Source organism: Spinacia oleracea, chromosome 1 (genome assembly GCF_020520425.1).
Source record: "Spinacia oleracea cultivar Varoflay chromosome 1, BTI_SOV_V1, whole genome shotgun sequence".
Classification (NCBI taxonomy): domain Eukaryota; kingdom Viridiplantae; phylum Streptophyta; class Magnoliopsida; order Caryophyllales; family Amaranthaceae; genus Spinacia; species Spinacia oleracea.
Genome location: NC_079487.1, coordinates 42,745,060 through 42,764,860, shown reverse-complemented (window position 1 = coordinate 42,764,860; position 19,801 = coordinate 42,745,060). Strand labels below are relative to the sequence as shown.

Below are 19,801 nucleotides of genomic sequence, written 5' to 3'. Positions count from 1 at the left end.
CATTAATGAATAGTTGTGCCCAAGTCATCAATAATAAAGCTTACTGGAAGTTGATGATTGTGAGATGCTTATAACAAAGAAGCATAAAATCCAGAGCTGGAATTGCAGAGCAGTTCCTAAGGATAAACTCTAGAGAAGCTGGGAGTTTTAAAGTTCATGCGGAAGAACTAGAACTCCAGATGAGCTAGAGGAATCCCGATAGAGATGGCTGTTCCCAAAGAAGGCTGTTCCCGAAGACGGCTGTTCCCAAAGACGTCTGTTCCCAAAGACGGCTGTTCCCAAAGACGGCTGTTCCCAAAGACGGCTGTTCCTAAAGACGGCTGTTCCTAAAGATGGATGTTCCTAGAGAGGGCTGTTCCTAAAGATGGCTGTTCCTAAAGATGCTTGTTCCTGAGGATCAACCATTGTTCCCGAGGAGCACTTGTTCCCGAGGAACAACCAATATGAGGAGCACTTGTTCCCGAGGAACAACCAACATGCGGAGCACTTGTTCCTGAGGATCAACCATTGTTCCCGAGGAGCACTTGTTCCCGAGGAACAACCAACATGCGGAGCACTTGTTCCTGAGGAACAACCAACATGCGGAGCAGCATGAAACATGAAGACAAGAAACAAGAGTTTATTTTCTAGGATTCATGTGAGTATGTGGAAACGTGAAAGGTAATGGAACAAGGTATTAAAAGGAACTCGTGGAACTCGTGTCTAGGAACTTGGTATGCATCCTAAGTATAATGTCAATATGCATTAATCTAATTGTCAGTAAGTTTAGAATATAAACGTGATTTAGGATAGTTTATTTAAGAGTTTTAATTTGATTAAAAGTCCTTAGATAAATAGGTAATTGACTAAGTCTAGGATTCTTAATAAGATAAATATGTTTTATATTTTGGAATTAATTAGTTAATTAATTAGAGTCTTGTTAAGTTGGGTATCTTGGAATTAACTAATTAATTAATTAGAGTCCTACTAATTTGGGTATCCTAGGTTAGTCAAATATTAATATACGTTTATCAGTAGATTAATTAGGTAGGTTCCTATTAACTTAGGAATCCTATGAAATCAGTTATTAAATCACGTTTAATATAACACGTTAAATATAACTGACATATTAGTTATTGATGTTAGGATCACGCCTAGAAACTAGGATGCATTACTTGGTATTAGCTTGTTCCCCAAGTACATTATATCCACGTTCATATACCACGTTATCATCAACTATAGAGGTCATGGGTACATGCCTAGGAACATGGGAATATGGCTGATAGTTGAAGAGATTATGGGGAAAGCAGTTAGGAGTTCCAACACTATAAAAGAGGATCTTAGCATTCATTCCAAGGTGTCTGACTTCTCAGTCATTCCACAGAGTCTGGTTTACGTGGAAGGTAATTAAAGAAAATATATTTGTTCCACGTTTATGAGTCAGTTCCTCAGTTCTAAGTTCCTTCAGTTCCTACACTAAAGTTCTTGTTCCTTTACAGTTTTTCTACGCTTCTCATATATTGTAACAGGTTTGGGTTAGGAACTTGAGTGAGTTCCTATTGTATTTGGAAAGGCTTTGAGTGAAGTCTTGAGAGAGTATTAAACACAACTAAGCGTGAATGTTATACTCTTTGTATGGGATCCTAAGTTCACGGGGAACTTGGGTTGATAGAGTTTCCAATTAAGTTAGTAACAGGGTCGTTCGCTTGATGAATGAGAGCTCGTCGTTAAAATCCCCCGTGGTCGTGGTTTTGTCTTCTTGATAATTTTCAAGAAGATTTCCACACTAAATTCTCTCTTGCATTATTTTCTATACTTGCTTTTAAGTTTCTTTTATAATTCCGCAAAAAGTTAGAAGCAAGTTCCAAATTACAATTCACCCCCCCTCTTGTACGTGTTCCATCCGAATAACAGTTGGTATCAGAGCCGGAACTCGCTGATAAGCAGGCAACCCTGCTGAGTTAAGTTCCTGGAAGGAGGAACAATTACAAGAAACTTGACGAAAGGAACTCGGTCCTACATATTCAAAGGAACAAGGGAGATCTGAATTTCATTGTCAAATAAAGGCCAGTCAAGGTGTAACAGACAATCTTCTAAGGTAAATATATCTTCCTTTAGACTTTATTTGTGTGCATACATTAATTTATTGCTTGTTCCTTGCATTGTTTCAAATGGAACTACTGTTTTATTTTGATTTAAAATCGAATTTGAAAAATCTAAAATCTATTTTTAATAGCCGATTTTTCAATTTATTTTTAAAACTCCAGTGTATTTAAATTAGTTCAAGGAAACGAATTTTGAGAAAATGCACACAAGAATCTGTGGAACTTGAAATTTTTAATTTTTCGGCAACGTTATACACTGCTAATTTTTTTTTTTGCCTAAGAATTATTATTTTATATGCTTCATGAATATATTGAATATCATTTATATGAATGCATATTGTATCTTGGTAGTAGTAGTTGTTTTAATTATATTTTTAACAGTCATTACTAACAAGAAGGGACCCAAATCATGTTGGGTTCCCTTGCCTAAGGAATTGGTACAGGAACAAACAAAGGTGCACACTAATCTGTCAGAAACTTGACGCACCAGTTTCTTCCTTGTTCCTGCAAGTTCAAGTTCAACATTGAGGAACTCGCTGGTTCATTGATGACCCGTGACTTATGCTTAGGAACTCATGATGGTGCGGCATTTTAGATGGCATATTACATCAGCACCTTAAATGGGAATATAGATCAAAATCCGAAGAGGAACTTTCGGACAAAGGAACACTTCAAGATTCACAACTATGTTTAATGAAAAATTTTGACTTTAAGTCGAATCTGAGGTATGTTTATTTCAACAGTCTGTTATTTGTTTCAATACGGAACCCAAGAAAAGTAGTGTTCCTTGATTTAATAACTAGACTATATGAATGCTTAAGTGAGGGGGAACAACGCATGGCACTAGTTGTTCCTAGTGATTCATTAGCAATATATTTTATTCTCTCACTAAAAGGCTTATTAATAATGTAGGAAAATCTTATATAAGTTTGAAATTCGTTGAATTTTCTTTGAATTTCCCTTAAGACTCATTGAATTGTGTATTATAGGTGTAGAGTTTATGTGAATAGTCTTCCTTATAAAATTGACACTACAATTTTTCTATGTCTTGTACGTAGTCATGAGCTAGAATTGAATTAAGGACTCACTGATGTCTTTGTAATATTACCCTTAGTTTCCAAACTGCTTATGCGTTAATAAAAAGGAAAAAGAAGCAAAAAGTGAAGTTCCATTTCCTTATGGAACAAAATAAGGCTTTTTCATTCGATCCATGTGCACTATTAAGAATGTCCAAATCCTATAATGTGTGATAATTTCTTTCTTCCATGATATCCACCAATTAAACTCTTGTTCCTCACAAAAATATTTCCTACACTTTTCCTACCGTATCTCTACAACATATTAGAGATCCAAATCAATTAATATCACACATTGATTTATTTTTCTTTTCATAAACATTTTAAAAAAAATTCATCACTGTATAAAAATTCTATACTAAATATTCCTCCTTTGTCACTTACATGATGTAGCAATTGTTGAGGGGGAACTAATGAGGAAGGTGATTAATAGAGATGTAATTTTGAAAGGTAAAATTAAAGGAGATGAAAAAAAAAAGGAAGGCAGAAGAAAAATGAAAAAAAAAAAGAAAAAAAAGAAAAAGAGGGGAACAAAAGGAGAGCTATGTGAAGGAAGAAATAGAAGGGATAAGAAGTTCCTACAAGCAGTTAAGTTTCCAAGTTGAAAAACAAATGAAGGTTTCAGTATCTCAAAGAATTATCTTTAAAAAATATCAAGTTCTTTAATGATTCACAAGGGAACTTACACCATAAACGTAAGTTCCTACAAAAATTATCGAATGAAGGAACTATCAAAAAGCTTCAAATAAACTATATGAAGAAGAAAAGGACACTATGTACTGCTAAAGAAGAATAGAAAAAGAAAGAGAAGGAACAACAATGTATTTTATGAGGAGGAACTTCAGTTGAAATTGTGAGAAAAAGGGAGGCATGCTTGAGAAACAAGTGACAAAGGAATAAATCTATTCATCCCATTAGCCTGCTTATCTCTTCATAAATTTTTCCATCAATTATCTATTTTCTTTGGAACTCATTGGACATTTGACTTATTCTTATTAATGTGTTGCACTTTGGTGAAAATGAGATTATACTGTTGACAACTACACTTTAGCTTCTTTGACTGATTTATTGATGTATGCGTGAGGATGGCTAATATTACTAGATTGACGTTTGAGCAAATTAATACTTTCTTTTGCCTCATGTTTGACCATTAACTATATGTTCTTGGTGGTGTGGTGTCAATGTACATCTAGAAGATTGTTTATAAATCCTTGAAACGAAGTACACTTTTTGATGATGTCAAAGGGGGAAGAGAAAAGGCAAAGATACTTATTTCCTACTTTTATAAGATGATTAATAGTTATTTATGTTTTATTCTCTACTAAATAATGATCTTGCTACTAAGTTTCTGTTAGTTTTATTATTACTTTGCCTTGGTTTGTCATCACCAAAAAGGGGGAAATTGTTGAGCCAATATGGTTTTGATGATGACAAACTAACGTAATCAACTAACGTGGTTTTCAAGTTGTATGTGTGCAAGGATCATTAATGAATAGTTGTGCCCAAGTCATCAATAATAAAGCTTACTGGAAGTTGATGATTGTGAGATGCTTATAACAAAGAAGCATAAAATCCAGAGCTGGAATTGCAGAGCAGTTCCTAAGGATAAACTCTAGAGAAGCTGGGAGTTTTAAAGTTCATGCGGAAGAACTAGAACTCCAGATGAGCTAGAGGAATCCCGATAGAGATGGCTGTTCCCAAAGAAGGCTGTTCCCGAAGACGGCTGTTCCCAAAGACGTCTGTTCCCAAAGACGGCTGTTCCCAAAGACGGCTGTTCCCAAAGACGGCTGTTCCTAAAGACGGCTGTTCCTAAAGATGGATGTTCCTAGAGAGGGCTGTTCCTAAAGATGGCTGTTCCTAAAGATGCTTGTTCCTGAGGATCAACCATTGTTCCCGAGGAGCACTTGTTCCCGAGGAACAACCAATATGAGGAGCACTTGTTCCCGAGGAACAACCAACATGCGGAGCACTTGTTCCTAAGGATCAACCATTGTTCCCGAGGAGCACTTGTTCCCGAGGAACAACCAACATGCGGAGCACTTGTTCCTGAGGAACAACCAACATGCGGAGCAGCATGAAACATGAAGACAAGAAACAAGAGTTTATTTTCTAGGATTCATGTGAGTATGTGGAAACGTGAAAGGTAATGGAACAAGGTATTAAAAGGAACTCGTGGAACTCGTGTCTAGGAACTTGGTATGCATCCTAAGTATAATGTCAATATGCATTAATCTAATTGTCAGTAAGTTTAGAATATAAATGTGATTTAGGATAGTTTATTTAAGAGTTTTAATTTGATTAAAAGTCCTTAGATAAATAGGTAATTGACTAAGTCTAGGATTCTTAATAAGATAAATATGTTTTATATTTTGGAATTAATTAGTTAATTAATTAGAGTCTTGTTAAGTTGGGTATCTTGGAATTAACTAATTAATTAATTAGAGTCCTACTAATTTGGGTATCCTAGGTTAGTCAAATATTAATATACGTTTATCAGTAGATTAATTAGGTAGGTTCCTATTAACTTAGGAATCCTATGAAATCAGTTATTAAATCACGTTTAATATAACACGTTAAATATAACTGACATATTAGTTATTGATGTTAGGATCACGCCTAGAAACTAGGATGCATTACTTGGTATTAGCTTGTTCCCCAAGTACATTATATCCACGTTCATATACCACGTTATCATCAACTATAGAGGTCATGGGTACATGCCTAGGAACATGGGAATATGGCTGATAGTTGAAGAGATTATGGGGAAAGCAGTTAGGAGTTCCAACACTATAAAAGAGGATCTTAGCATTCATTCCAAGGTGTCTGACTTCTCAGTCATTCCACAGAGTCTGGTTTACGTGGAAGGTAATTAAAGAAAATATATTTGTTCCACGTTTATGAGTCAGTTCCTCAGTTCTAAGTTCCTTCAGTTCCTACACTAAAGTTCTTGTTCCTTTACAGTTTTTCTACGCTTCTCATATATTGTAACAGGTTTGGGTTAGGAACTTGAGTGAGTTCCTATTGTATTTGGAAAGGCTTTGAGTGAAGTCTTGAGAGAGTATTAAACACAACTAAGCGTGAATGTTATACTCTTTGTATGGGATCCTAAGTTCACGGGGAACTTGGGTTGATAGAGTTTCCAATTAAGTTAGTAACAGGGTCGTTCGCTTGATGAATGAGAGCTCGTCGTTAAAATCCCCCGTGGTCGTGGTTTTGTCTTCTTGATAATTTTCAAGAAGATTTCCACACTAAATTCTCTCTTGCATTATTTTCTATACTTGCTTTTAAGTTTCTTTTATAATTCCGCAAAAAGTTAGAAGCAAGTTCCAAATTACAATTCACCCCCCCTCTTGTACGTGTTCCATCCGAATAACACATACACCTATCAGGAGTTATATGCATACTTGAACTGAAGGTTGTGATTACTATTTACCATTTACCTTGCATATATTTAGTATACAGAGAAGATGTTTTTCAAGGTTTGATAAGGCTTAGTAGGATATGTTCTCTTTTCTCAGAATGCCAAAAAGTTTAGTACAACACATACCCATTTCGCCTTGTACACATGTAGACCAACTCCTTTATAAAGAGCCTAGCTTTATTGTGGTTTGTAAGGCTGTATTTTGGTTGAAATGGTGGTTGGTAAATTTTTTGCGATGCATATTGCTTTTAATGGGAGGAAGGGTTTAACACACGCAAGAAAAGCCAAGTGTTGTTATTCTATCCTATCTCTTTTAATTTGTAATGGAATAGAATATGAAAAGCTATATCTGTGCACAGAATAAAGTGGGACCAAGAATATGCGAGAGTGAATTTTTGTAAGACTGTTCTGAATTTGAATTCTATTGGTTGACATGAAACTTGTAACGAGACTGACTATTCCATTAGCATCTCATCTTCTGTTGCAGCATTAGAATTTTCTCTTAACTTGTTTTAGATTTAACCTAAACTGTGTTGAACTGCTGTCTCATGGTTTAATGACATGCATTGAGTTCTTTTAGTGAGTGTTAGTCGAAGCTTCAGACCTTGTAAACATGCATTGTTGTACGCTAGTATCTATAAAATGAAACATGACAAAAAGATCAGTTTAAAGAACAAGCAATTTTGACTGATTCAACTTTGTTAAGATAATATTAGTTTATCAGTAATGTTACCATTGAACTCAATGTATTAGTCAGTCTCAACTTTGTTCAAAACTGTTGATTTATCATCGCGACAACAACTTAATGTATCCCTTGTTAAGATAATATTAGTTTAAACTGACCACCATGTTATGTAATTAAATGCTTAGCATCTGTAATACCTTCAGTTTAATCCTCCTCGGCACTGGGCACATCACATGTACCATGCATAACCATATTATTGTTTCCATCTGATATGTCGTCAGCTTCTTGATGTTACTGAAGACATGAGCTGTGCACCTGCAACAACAGTTTGTTGTGCCTTTTTCTGCAGTGCATAACCGCTTATATCTGCCTCGCCTCCTGCACGCGCCTCCTACAAGCGCATGTGCAGCGCCTGTAGTCTGACGCCAATGCTGCTGCTGTCTATCAGCTACGTGCCACTGCTGCACTACATCAGGCCTCTGCTGCACTGCATCAGGCTGCTATAAGCCTCTGCACTCCTTTCTCATCCCATTCAGCGATCTCTGTAGGGCCTCCCTTGCAACGTTGCATTGACTGTAATGGTTTCATTAAAATACTGACATTAATTTTGATATGTATGTCTGCATGTTTGGGTAAAGTCCTCAGAAGAATGGCAGTTGACTTTGGGTAAAGATCTTAGAAATTTGTGTATTGTATTAGAGAAATAAACAGAAATTTGTTTTCATATATACCATGTAGATATACTTGAATCGTTAATTTGAATTATATGCTAAAAATTAGATTGGTTATCATTTTTTTAATCACACAAGTACCTAATTTGGCGTGTTATCTTACCAGGAACAATGGGTCAAGAATATCGTCCTAATTTGGGTCGGGGAGAGCTCTTTGAAGTGTGATCGAGCATTCGAGTTTGCCGTATATGAACTCCTTAGACTACAACTAGTGTTAAGAATTTAGGTATTTCCAAACTTTTAGTTTATATGATTATATATATGCATACGATGATAGAGTGACATGTATGAATTTATATTTTATTTTATTTTATTTTATTTTATTGCATTTGGATAAATATGTACTTGTTATTCAAAATTGTTTTTTTTGTCCATCTTCTTTTCATTAATCATTTAGCACATATCTGAACAGAGAAAAAATCGTATGCCGGATATGTAGCTTATAATATGAATGGGCGAAAAATATGTGTAGCATATAAGCATTATTAATTTGGCGCGTGATTTAAACTTATGGGCAACAACAAGTTTTGTTTCCCATAATACTATAGGCAACAAAGATAGTGTTGCACAAAAGTACATTTAAAAAATTAATGACTCATTTGGGCGACGGAATCCAAACAGTCGTCGCACCAAGTGACAGTTTATAGGCAACGAAAAAGATAATTTGTTGCCCAAAGATATCGACTTATGGGGAATGAAAATGTAAGCCGTTGCACAAAGGTCACCAACATAGGGCAACGACTCAAAACCCCGTCGCACACTTCTTCACACTATAGGCGACCAATATACATGTCGTTGCCCAATATAAACTTTGGGAAACGGCTTTTAAGCGACGCCCAAAGTTCTTTATGTGCAACAAATTATGACTTCGACGCCCAAATGTAGCAAGGGCCTCGACCCTATTACAACGACCTTTGAGCAGGATAAAATTGTCGCCCCAAACTAAAGGCGCCGAATTTCTATGTTTGGGCGACGACCTTTTCCGTTGCCCAAAACTATTTTTCTTGTAGTGTAATTAGGGGAGAGAAAGAGTAGGGTGACTTCTCTAGGGTTAGAGAATGGCCTCTTTTACCTTGCCCTGTGAGGGTTATATATAGTGCATTGTTGGGCCTTTGAGGCCTTGTAAGTGATATTGGGCTTGAGTGGATTTTATTGGCTTTTGGGTTAAAATGGTATGCCCATTTTAACACCCCAAAAAATTCTCCCCAGACCCAATTCTATTTGAAAAATGGGTTGGGTTTTGATTTTGATCACGTCCAAGTGAAAGTCGATTTTAGCTTAGAATTTTTACTTTGGCTAGGATTTGTACTTTGGATTTTACCTTCAGATTTTTCCTTCGGATATTTCCTTCGTATTTTACCTTCGGATTTTACCTTCGGATTTTACCTTCTGCTCATATTTTTATCCTCGGCCCGAAGGCAATGACGATGTTTAATTTCTTCCAAGTTTCTTGTGATATGTAGATACATCCAAGAACTTTCTCATTTATCCAAGATTCTTGTGATCCGTAGATCTTTCCAAGACTTGCTCATTTATCCAAGAATTGGGGATCCGCATATCTTTCCAAGACTTGCTTTTACCCAAGTTCTTCAGATCCGAAGATATGTTCAGAGACTTGTTTTTGTCTAAATTCTTCAAATCCGGAGATCTGTTCAGAGACTTGTTTTTATCCAAGTTCTTCAAATCCGAAGATTTGTTCAGAGACTTGTTTTTATCCAAGTTATTTAGATCCGAAGATTTGTTCAGAGACTTGTTTTTATCCAAGTTCTTCAGATCCGAAGATCTGTTGAGAGACTTGTTTTCGTCCAAGTTCTTCAAATCCGGAGATTTGTTCAGAGACTTGTTTTTATCCAAGTTCTTCAAATCCGAAGATTTGTTCAGAGACTTGTTTTTATCCAAGTTCTTCAAATCCGAAGATTTGATCAGTGACTTGTTTTTATCCAAGTTCTTCAAATCCGAATATTTGTTCCGAGACTTGTTTTTATCCAAGTTCTTCAAATCCGAAGATTTGTTTAGAGACTTGTTTTTATTCAAGTTCTTCAGATACGAAGATCTATTCAGAGACTTGCTTCTCATCCGAGCGGATGAAATTCAGTTGCAAGTACATATTCTCAGCATGCCCTCACTCGTGAGTTGTGTTTTGGTCGACTTATGAGTAGGATTGGATAAGGTAAGTATGATGTAGTTGTGCTAAGATGACCATTTAATGGAATATTATCTTAAAAATGCACTAAGTTTGTCATTACTCGATTGTTTAACCAACTATGAGCTTTAAGTAAATTTTATAATGCAAGTATGCTCGGCTAATATTCTTTATCATTGTTAGATAAATGCCAAGACAAACTAGATTATGCAAAAAATTATGAGACGAGGCTACACAGTTTTGAGCTCAATATTTAGCGTACTAATGCTTGTCAAACATGAATTTATAATTCGTTTTGAACATGATGAACAATTTGAGGTGTATGCTCTTGCAAAATGACTTTTTTTATTAGACAATGTCTGCCAAATTAAGTCTCCAAGAATATTCAGCATTTTACAAAATTTATCAAGTCAAATAAATCATTAACTTGACAAAGTATAAAGTAAAAAGTTTAAACTAATGACATTCATTCCATGCTCAGCCGCCTCAACTGTTGAGCTTCATTCAAGCATTTTGACAAACACCTTGTGGGCGTCAACTGAAGTTGTAGTCATAAAGTTTCCTTTGTAGTAGCTTTCACGACCAAGTTGATTATTATGAACTCGACTATGAGGTCTGCCAAATAACACTGTATCAATGACAAACAACATAGATGTACTAGTTTTTTACCAAACCAAATTAGTTATGGTATAAGAAAGCCTGATGATTTCATAAATAACACATTAATTATGGAGAAACTTAGCTTTGTTCTTGCAACTGGGCCATGGAAATGAGGTTTGTAATTCACAGTTGTGAAGTGTTTCACTTCTCCGTATATGGATTAACATATTGAATGTGTTCTGGTAACACCTCGGCACTGAAGGAAATAATCCCCTTGGTCTAAGTATGCATTTAATGTTAAGTCTAATAAATTCGGTTCAGTATTAATTAACGAGTTAATAATTTAGTGAGATCTAGTGAACTGAATGCCTAGCTAGAGGCCACTTCAGTTCAAGTGGAATCAATAATATTAATCCACAACTTACTCTTGACTGAACCCGCAGGGTCACACAAATAGTACGTGAACGGATCAAGTATTTAAGTGAATATATTATTCATTAAGTACTCAATTTATGATCATTCAAAAATGACGGATCTCGGTTCTAGTGGGAGCTGAAATCGTCAAAAGGCAAAGTAAAGAATACTCCGGAAATGAAGATACTGCCGGAAACGGAAATATGGTTCATGACGGAAATATATATATTATCCAAGTCGTAGATGTTGCCGGAAACAGAAACATGGTTCGTATCGGAAAATCTTATCGGAAATAGAAATATTGCCGGAAACGGAAATATTACCGGAATCGAAAATATTGTCGGAAAAGGAAATTATTTCCGGAATCGGAAATATGAAGAGAAACGTAAATATTTGTTCGAAACGGAAATGGATTCCGGAATCGGAAAACGAATCGGAAGCTCGATGAGCGACAAGCCGGTAAGCGAGTCAGGCCATCGCTCGACAAGCAAAAGGCCGAGCGCATAGTACTGAGCACGAAGCCCAGCGCCAGCGCCCAGCCGATGGGCCTGGAAGCGCAGTGTGCCGCGAGCAGCAAGCAAGGCAGCAGCAGCGCAGTAGCCGACCAAGCCAGCAGCAGCGGAGCAGCCAGCCAAGCCAGCAGCAACCCGCCAAGGCAAGGCTGTAGCGCGCTGGGCCTTTGGCCAGCTGCGGCTGCAGTTGAGCCTAGGCAGGCACGCGCACCAACGTGGCCCATTATGGCTGTGTTGGTTGCTTCGTCTTGGGCTCCAAGAAAAGTAACTTAGTTGCCAAGTAACTTTGAAATTAAGTATTAGTTTTCCTAGTCCCACTAGAATTAGTTTAATTAAGAGTTTAATTAATGTTACAATTCTAATTGGATAAGAATTTCAACCCTATTAGGGTTGGTAAATCTTTTCCTAGTAAGACTCAAATTCCTTATTTCCTACCCTATAAATATGAGGCTAGACCCTGATAATTTAACACATAGAAAATCATATTCTTTACTTACCTTGTGTTCAAGGGAGAGCATAATATAGCCTAACCCGAATACATAAAACGTTAAGTAAAATCCTAGTTGGTTGAACCTAAGGTAGATCTGAACGTGCTGTGGACTTTTTACGGAGGGGCAACGTTTGGGGCTCTAAAGACTTGTTCTTGTTCGGTTCAGGAGCAGCTAGGGAAGGCACCCATCACATTGTATGTAACCTAAATTATGCTAATTGACTATGTGGCAATTAATTTAGATTCTGGCTTTATGGTTTTTCCGCATGAATTATATGATTGTCTTATTCATAACCTGACTGTGGTATCACGAGCCTCTAATTATTCCCATAATCAATTATAGTTAACATGGATTAAATTTTATAAATTTACAATGAATTAAAGGGGTGATTAATTTCGTGGATGTAATTGATTGCAAATTCGTGCGATTATTTGATTATATGTTCGCCGGATATTCGGCAGTTTTGTCAATAATGGTCGAAATCTTATGTTTTTATAGTGAATTTCACATGTAAACGACGTTTTAAAATTTTGACAAAAATCAAAGATTTGATGCCGAACCTAGAATTCCCAAATTCGAAGCCTAACTATTACTTTTCGGAGGTTTTAGTTTTTCGAATGCAAAATTTGTAATTTTTATGATGTTAAATTAAATGTTTGCGAATCTTGTATGTAAATATTGAATCTATGATTGACCTACTGTATATGTTTAACAATTTTAAGGTCTAATTTTGTTAACTATACAACCTAATTTGTAATTATAATTAATTTGCTGAATTTCAAATAATTTATAATTTGTTTTCATTTTCATAATTAATTGATAATTTAATTAAGATCCTATGATTAAAAACCACCATAAAATTTGTTAAAATTGAAATATTTTAACATTTTATGACCTAGATTTTAATCCCTAAGAAAATATGTAATCGGAAATTAATTTGAATAATAAATTTTCGATTTTTCGCATAATTTAGTGAAATTAATATGAATTTTTAATTTGTCGTTAAATTTAAATTTAATTTTTTTGATTTTTATAAATCGTTCACAAACTGGCACGCACGAAGCAATGGAAGCTTAGTGTTACCCTTAAGGGGTGTTGCATAGTGCGGGCATGCGACGATGAGCAAACACTAGTACATAATTGAGCTTATGTAACACGTGTTGGTAACACTTTTTGAAATGAAAACTCACTAGATATTTAAGTAACACTTTGGTAACAGTTTTTCTATAATGTAACACTCAAGGTAACACTTTTAACGTAGGTAACATTTTATGGTAACACTTTTAAAATATTTAACAGTTTATGGGAACACTTTTAAAATAGGTAACAATTTATGGTAATACTTGTAAAATAGGTAACATTTTATAGTAACACTAAGAAGTGTTACCTTATTTTTCAAAAAGAAAATTAAATATTTGCAATGAAAATAGGGCTAATCCCAAAATTTCATATTGATAGAAAAACTAAGTACTTACCGCCAAAAATAAAAAATAGAATTTGGGTTTTATTTTTGCTCAAAATTTTGAAACCGCCAGAGACCAAAAAACTGGAAATATTTACTCGCTTTACAGTTTTACTTTTAGGGTCGAACCAAATAGGCAAATACTAGAAACATTGTCTGTTTTCCCTAAAACTCAAAATCAGTTGATGGCCTCACGCCGCACTTTCTAGTCTCTTCTCACTTTCTCTCTCTTCTAGTCTCCTTTCTGAGTTTCTTGGCTCTCATCTCTCGCTGGCGAGGCGGCAACAATCACCTAAAACCGTTGCGCGGTCGACCACTCCTATCACCGACCATCGCACACCATTCAATTGACCAGGTAATTTAATTTATCCTTTAGTTTGTATTTTGCATTCGTTTTTTAATTTCCACGTATGTTGTTTAAAGATTGTTGTTTACTCCACATTAAATCTTATTTTACCTGTTGATTCTGAATATTTTTTTGTTCTTGAAATATTGAATGTAATAGGAAAAGTAGGCGTTTTTTCTTTTGAGAAGTAGGCTTGAATGCTTGAATGCTTAATTATATTGTCTATTTATCTTGTCCTTTAAAAAGAATCTATTTTAATTCTTGTTTATTTGGTTAGTTTATTAAGGAATTCCAAACTAAAGATATAACGGTAAAAGGTTGGAAGAATGAAGATAACGAGTGAAATTAGCAAACAACAAAACTTATGGAGTCATGGGATTAACAGCACCATGTAGTTTGACTTAACTTGATAGATTACAGCCAAGAAATGATGTAAACTGATGTGGTGAATTTACTCCAGTACGTCTTATGCAGTATTCCGCTTTGCTTTTGGATTCGGGTATTGCTTAGTACTTTAGTCTGACATTCGTATTTACCGAATAAAATTTATTTCAAATGCCTGCTAGTAGCTGACTATATTTATTTGTCACCTATTTGATCTTTTAGATTGGAGGATGGCATTATATTGGACAAGAAGGTCTTTCACAATGATTTTATGAAGTTGGCACATAACATGGTTGTGTATCTATAAACTTGTGTTTTGAGTCAGTGCTGTAACACCAAAGACAAAATATGACTTCCAGGCTTTGTTTTTTTCACATGTAAAACCCTCATCTGAACTTGTTTAAACATGGTATTGTTTTTCTTGTGTGAACTTTTTTTTTTATTTGAACTTTTGTCAGCTTTTAATTCTACTTGGATAGCTCCTTTCTGATCTTATTCCGAAATATTATCCTGAAATATTTTCTTAATGTGGAACAAAGCCTTGAATTGGGTGGTGCTAGTATATATGAGCGATACATTTTGTTCTTGGCTTGAATACTTTACACAAATAGCATAATCTTCAAACATTTTAAGAATCAATTTACAAGAAGCTACATGAAGCTTTTAGTATCACTTATCTTGATCACTAACAGGCTTAGACGATTCAAGGATTTTAATCGGGTTCTAAAAGAAAACTGAGTTGTTGGCTTCTGACCTTAAAGTTTTGTTCTCTAATAATGTTATGATAGTAGATCAGTAGTATTCTTCCTGTATAGCAGTATATAGGTTATGATTCACCAGTAAATGAAAGATAAATTAACTGGTTGTCCTGTAGTTTTATGCAGACTAAAAAACCTTGAGGAGCTGAGGAACAAATTTGAAGGGAGCCTTCCACTCTGTCTTGGACATTTAAAAGAGATTCACCAAGCTTGTTTCTCTTGAGTACGTCTCACTCTCATTTAGTCTTCTAATTGGTGACACGACTTCAGGTGTGTGTGTTTTAGCAAGCTGGCTTGGTCTGTTCAACTCATTATGTCTCTGTAGAGTTGTTGTAGTCTGCTGGTTCTTTTCTAGTTTTATTTTGTTCTGTTTTCAGACTTGTTGTCTTAAGCAGTTTAGGTAAGGTTGTGTGTTTAGGAGGACGACACAACTATGGTGTGTAGAATTATGTTACAACAGTTGTGTTTAGTGTTAAATTTCAACTTAGGTGCAGGTGATTCTGGTCTGCAGTTCTGGTTTCCAGTGTTTAGAGTGTTGTTTTAAAGTTAGTTGGTGACTAGAAGTTGATATCCTAGCCAAAGTTCACTCTTTGACTTTTTCATTTCAACAAGATTGTGGATGATGTTAATGTTAGGTTATGATACATATAACAATTCATTAATCATGCGGAAAAACCATAAAGCCAGGAAAGCATATTATATTCACATAATCATTTAGCATAGTATTGATGCATACATGTTGTAGCGTGCCTTCCCTAGCTGCGCCCGAACCGAACAAGAACAAGTCTTTAGGACTCCAAATGTCGTACCTCCGTAGATAGTCCACAGTACGTCCGGATCCGCCTCAAGTTAGACCAACTAGAATCGCCCTTAAGGTTGCTAGGATTTTCGGCTAGTGTTTGCAAGTGTATGGCTAATTTTATATCAAAAACTTACCCTTTGAATACTTCAATCGTTCCTGCAAATAATGACCCTAGGCCCTTATTTATAGAGGTATGGAAAAGGAACTGGAATCCTATTAAGATACTAATTAGTTAAACTAGAATCCTAGTAGGACTCTAATTAATTAATATTTATCCTTTTAGGATTAGGAATTTAATCATCAAACAAATCCTATACAATTTAGGTTTCGTATGTGAACACAAACTCTACACGAGCATGACCTACGAGCGTGCAGGCCATGCCCGCGCTCAGCCCACACGGCTGCTCGGCCCACGCGAGCCGCAAGCCCACGCGAGCAGCAGCACAGCTCGCAGCCCATTGCTGCGCGCGCTGCCATGGCCTGCTGGGCCTGGCCTGCTGGGCCTGGCCTTACGCTGGGCCTGGCGTGGCCTTGGCTGTTCGTGTGGCGCGCTTGGCTTGCTGGGCAATGGCCTGGCTTCGTGCTGGGCCCTCGTCCGGCAGGCCTCGTCCGATGCTTATTCGTACGATACGCTTCCGATTAAATTCCCGGTTCCGGAATTCATTTCCGATACGAACAATATTTAATATTTCCGATTCCGGAATTAATTTCCGTTTCGAACAAATATTTAATATTTCCGTTTCCGGAATTATTTTCCGATTCCGATAATATTTCCGATTCTGACAATATTTCCGTTTCCGGAAATATTTCCGATTCCGGCAGTATTTCCATTTCCGATAATATTTTCCGATACGTAACATGTTTCCGTTTCCGGCAACATCTGCGACTTGGATAATATTTATATTTCCGATACGATCCATATTTCCGTTTTCGGCAATATCATCGCTTCCGGAGTATTCATTTCTTGCTTGTGACGATCTCAGCTCCCACTGAAACCAAGATCCGTCGATTCCGAATATCCATAGATAGAGTATTTAATGCCATTAAATAATTGATCCGTTTACGTACTATTTGTGTGACCCTACGGGTTCAGTCAAGAGTAAGCTGTGGATTAATATCATTAATTCCACTTGAACTGAAACGGCCTCTAGCTAGGCATTCAGCTCACTTGATCTCACTGAATTTATTAACTTGTTAATTAATACTGAACCGCACTTATTAGACTTAACATAGAATGCATACTTGGACCAAGGGCATTATTTCCTTCAGTTATTTGTTGGTTAAATTTATGCGAAGTATGCCTTAGTTTATCCCTATTATATAATCAGTACTAAGTATTTTTTTTTTGTCCCTATTGCTTAAAGTTTTTGTAATGAACTTACCAAACAAATGATTGATTGTTTCCAAGCTCTTATCATATCTTGTTTCAGGTGATAAAAGCTATTGAATGTTCAACATTTATATTTTTTTTTACTCGATGTTGTCACATAAATCCATATCCTCCATAATTTTGTCAGCAATCTAGGTTAATCATGAAACAGTTCAAGGTCAGTTTATGAAACAGATTTGATTGTTTGATGAAGATGTTCAAGCAAATTGATCCTGAAATGTTGGATACTTTGACTCGATCACTTGGGAGTGCGTCAATTAATCTATAGCTTACAGATCATTTTCCCAATGTACACTCTACTGAGCAAGAGCAAAATCAGGTAATAATTAATATGCTCTCTTTTAGAAAGCACCAACGTCTATTACATTATTTGTTCTGGTTGTCTGATATATGATGCTTTTACACATATATACAGGATCAATTGGATCAAGATAAAGGATTGGAGTAGCAAGTAATGATGCCACAAGAAACATGCTTGCATATATGTAGTTGCCAATGTTTGGGGAGTTAAATATACATGATCGATGACTTAGATAAACTTTTATTTTTCGGGATCGAAAAGTTTTGGAGCTGTTATTGGTGATCAGGTGCTGATGTTCCTTGGAATTTCAGTTGTTGGTGAGCAGGGTGAGGTGTTGCTGTGGCAAGTGGAGCTTATGCTAGCTGTTGTTGCTAATTAGAGTTCTTGTCTGCTTATAGTTGTCTGCTTGGAGATAGCAGCAATAGTTGTCTGCTTGGAGATAGCAGCAATAGTTGTGTGCTTGGAAATAGTTGCTGCTGTTCTGCTATTTCTGTTTTCAATCTGTTTATGTTTGCTTCAACTTAATTGGACGTACTGCTGTAGGCTAGTTATTTAGGAATTGTTGTTTTTTCTGTTTTGGAATTTGGTGTCTAGAGACCGAAGTTGACCTTCTTTTTGTTTTGGTTATTAGATTGCTTAGCCAAACTAAAAAATTGGTATTTGTGGATGTTTATGGAAGATATTATGAAATTATTTCAATTTAAATGATTGTCTATCGTATACGTAAATTTCAAATTCGTGGTTGTTGACATGTTAATATTATTTTATATTTAAGTAGTAGTAGTAGCTTAATAATAATAATAATAATAATAATAATAATAATAAATAATAATCATAATAATAATAATAATAATAATAATAATAACGGATATTTCATGAAATACCCCCGAGGTTTAAGTTAATTCACCAGGTACCCTCGTTGTTTCAGTAATCTACCAGGTACCCCTCAGGTTTCATTTTCTCGCATGACTTAACCCTGCCGTTAAGTGGCCGTTAGAAACTTTTTTTCACCAGGTACCCTCGTAATTTATTTCACCAGGTACCCCTGAGGTTTTTTAGATTTTCACCAGGTGCCCTTGTGCTTTATGGTAATTTCACCAGATACCCCTGCTCAGCAACGGCTAGTTTCACCAGGTTTTGTTCTGTAACAGTTGCTGGGGGAGGGGAATATGAAGTGAAAGAGGGGGCTGTCAAATACCCTATTAAGTTTGATGCAAGGACTTGTGGTTGTGGTGTATGGCAAATATCTGGCATACCTTGCAGACATGGCCTTAGGGTTATTTACCACCAAAGACTTGAGGCTACTGATTTTGTGTCTCACTACTTCAAAGGGCAAGCATACAAGTTAACTTACTCAGAGCACATACACCCCATGCCTGACCCAACCCAATGGCCTTCTTTTGACCTTCCTATTATCCTCCCACCACCCATGAAGAGAGCATCAGGTAGACCCCCTAAACTGAGAAAAATAGGTAAACATGATCCAAAAAGGGGAAAGAGAAATAGCACTGTGAGGTGTGGTAAGTGCAAGGAGGTGGGACACAATGCAAGGACATGCAGAGGTGGGGCCACAGCAAAGCAAAAGAAGGATGCTGCTGCTGCTGCTGGTGCTTCTGGTTCTGCTGGTGCAGCTGGTGCAGCTGGTTCTGGTGCAGCTGGTTCACAGCAAGGGGGAGATCAAGGTGCTTCCAGTTCACAGCAACAACGTAATGCATCAAGTAAGGGAAAAAGGAAGCGTACTTGATTTTGTGATTTATGCATAACTTTTTGCTAAACTTATCATGTATATCTTTTGCCAATGGGAGCAAGTTTTTGTAGAGCTACACTTAAAGTTTTTGCGTGTCGGGGGCACACTTTTGTAAAGCTACTTAATTCGGAAATGAAATATCATATTATTGATGAAATGTCATCATTCACTTTCTCATTACAAATACTAGAATAAAAAACATTACAATGCCAATATTGATAGTTCCATGCATTAATTTCTTTTGCTGCTTGAGTTTCTTCTTCATTTGGTGAATTTCTTCATCCAAGCTTCTGTTTTCTTCAATTTCTCCTTCCTTTGTGCTACCTCTGTTGTTTCTGATTGGCAGTGGTTGCTTAATGCTTCCCTTGCACCACTTGAAGTTGTCACATAAGTCACACTTGTAATATAGTCTTTGAGGATTTTTCATTGTTTCAGAACTTCTTATTGCAAATTT

The 19,801-nt window shown here is 36.2% G+C and overlaps 1 long non-coding RNA gene across 1 annotated transcript; it reads left to right on the top strand.

Annotated features, from left to right (window-relative positions):
- Positions 1–13,743: 13,743 nt before the first annotated feature.
- LOC110776141 (uncharacterized) lies at positions 13,744–18,308 on the top strand. Its single transcript, XR_008928508.1, has 3 exons — positions 13,744–13,974; positions 15,224–17,618; positions 17,715–18,308. It is a non-coding gene; the product is annotated as an uncharacterized lncRNA (long non-coding RNA).
- The last annotated feature ends 1,493 nt before the right edge of the window (positions 18,309–19,801 follow it).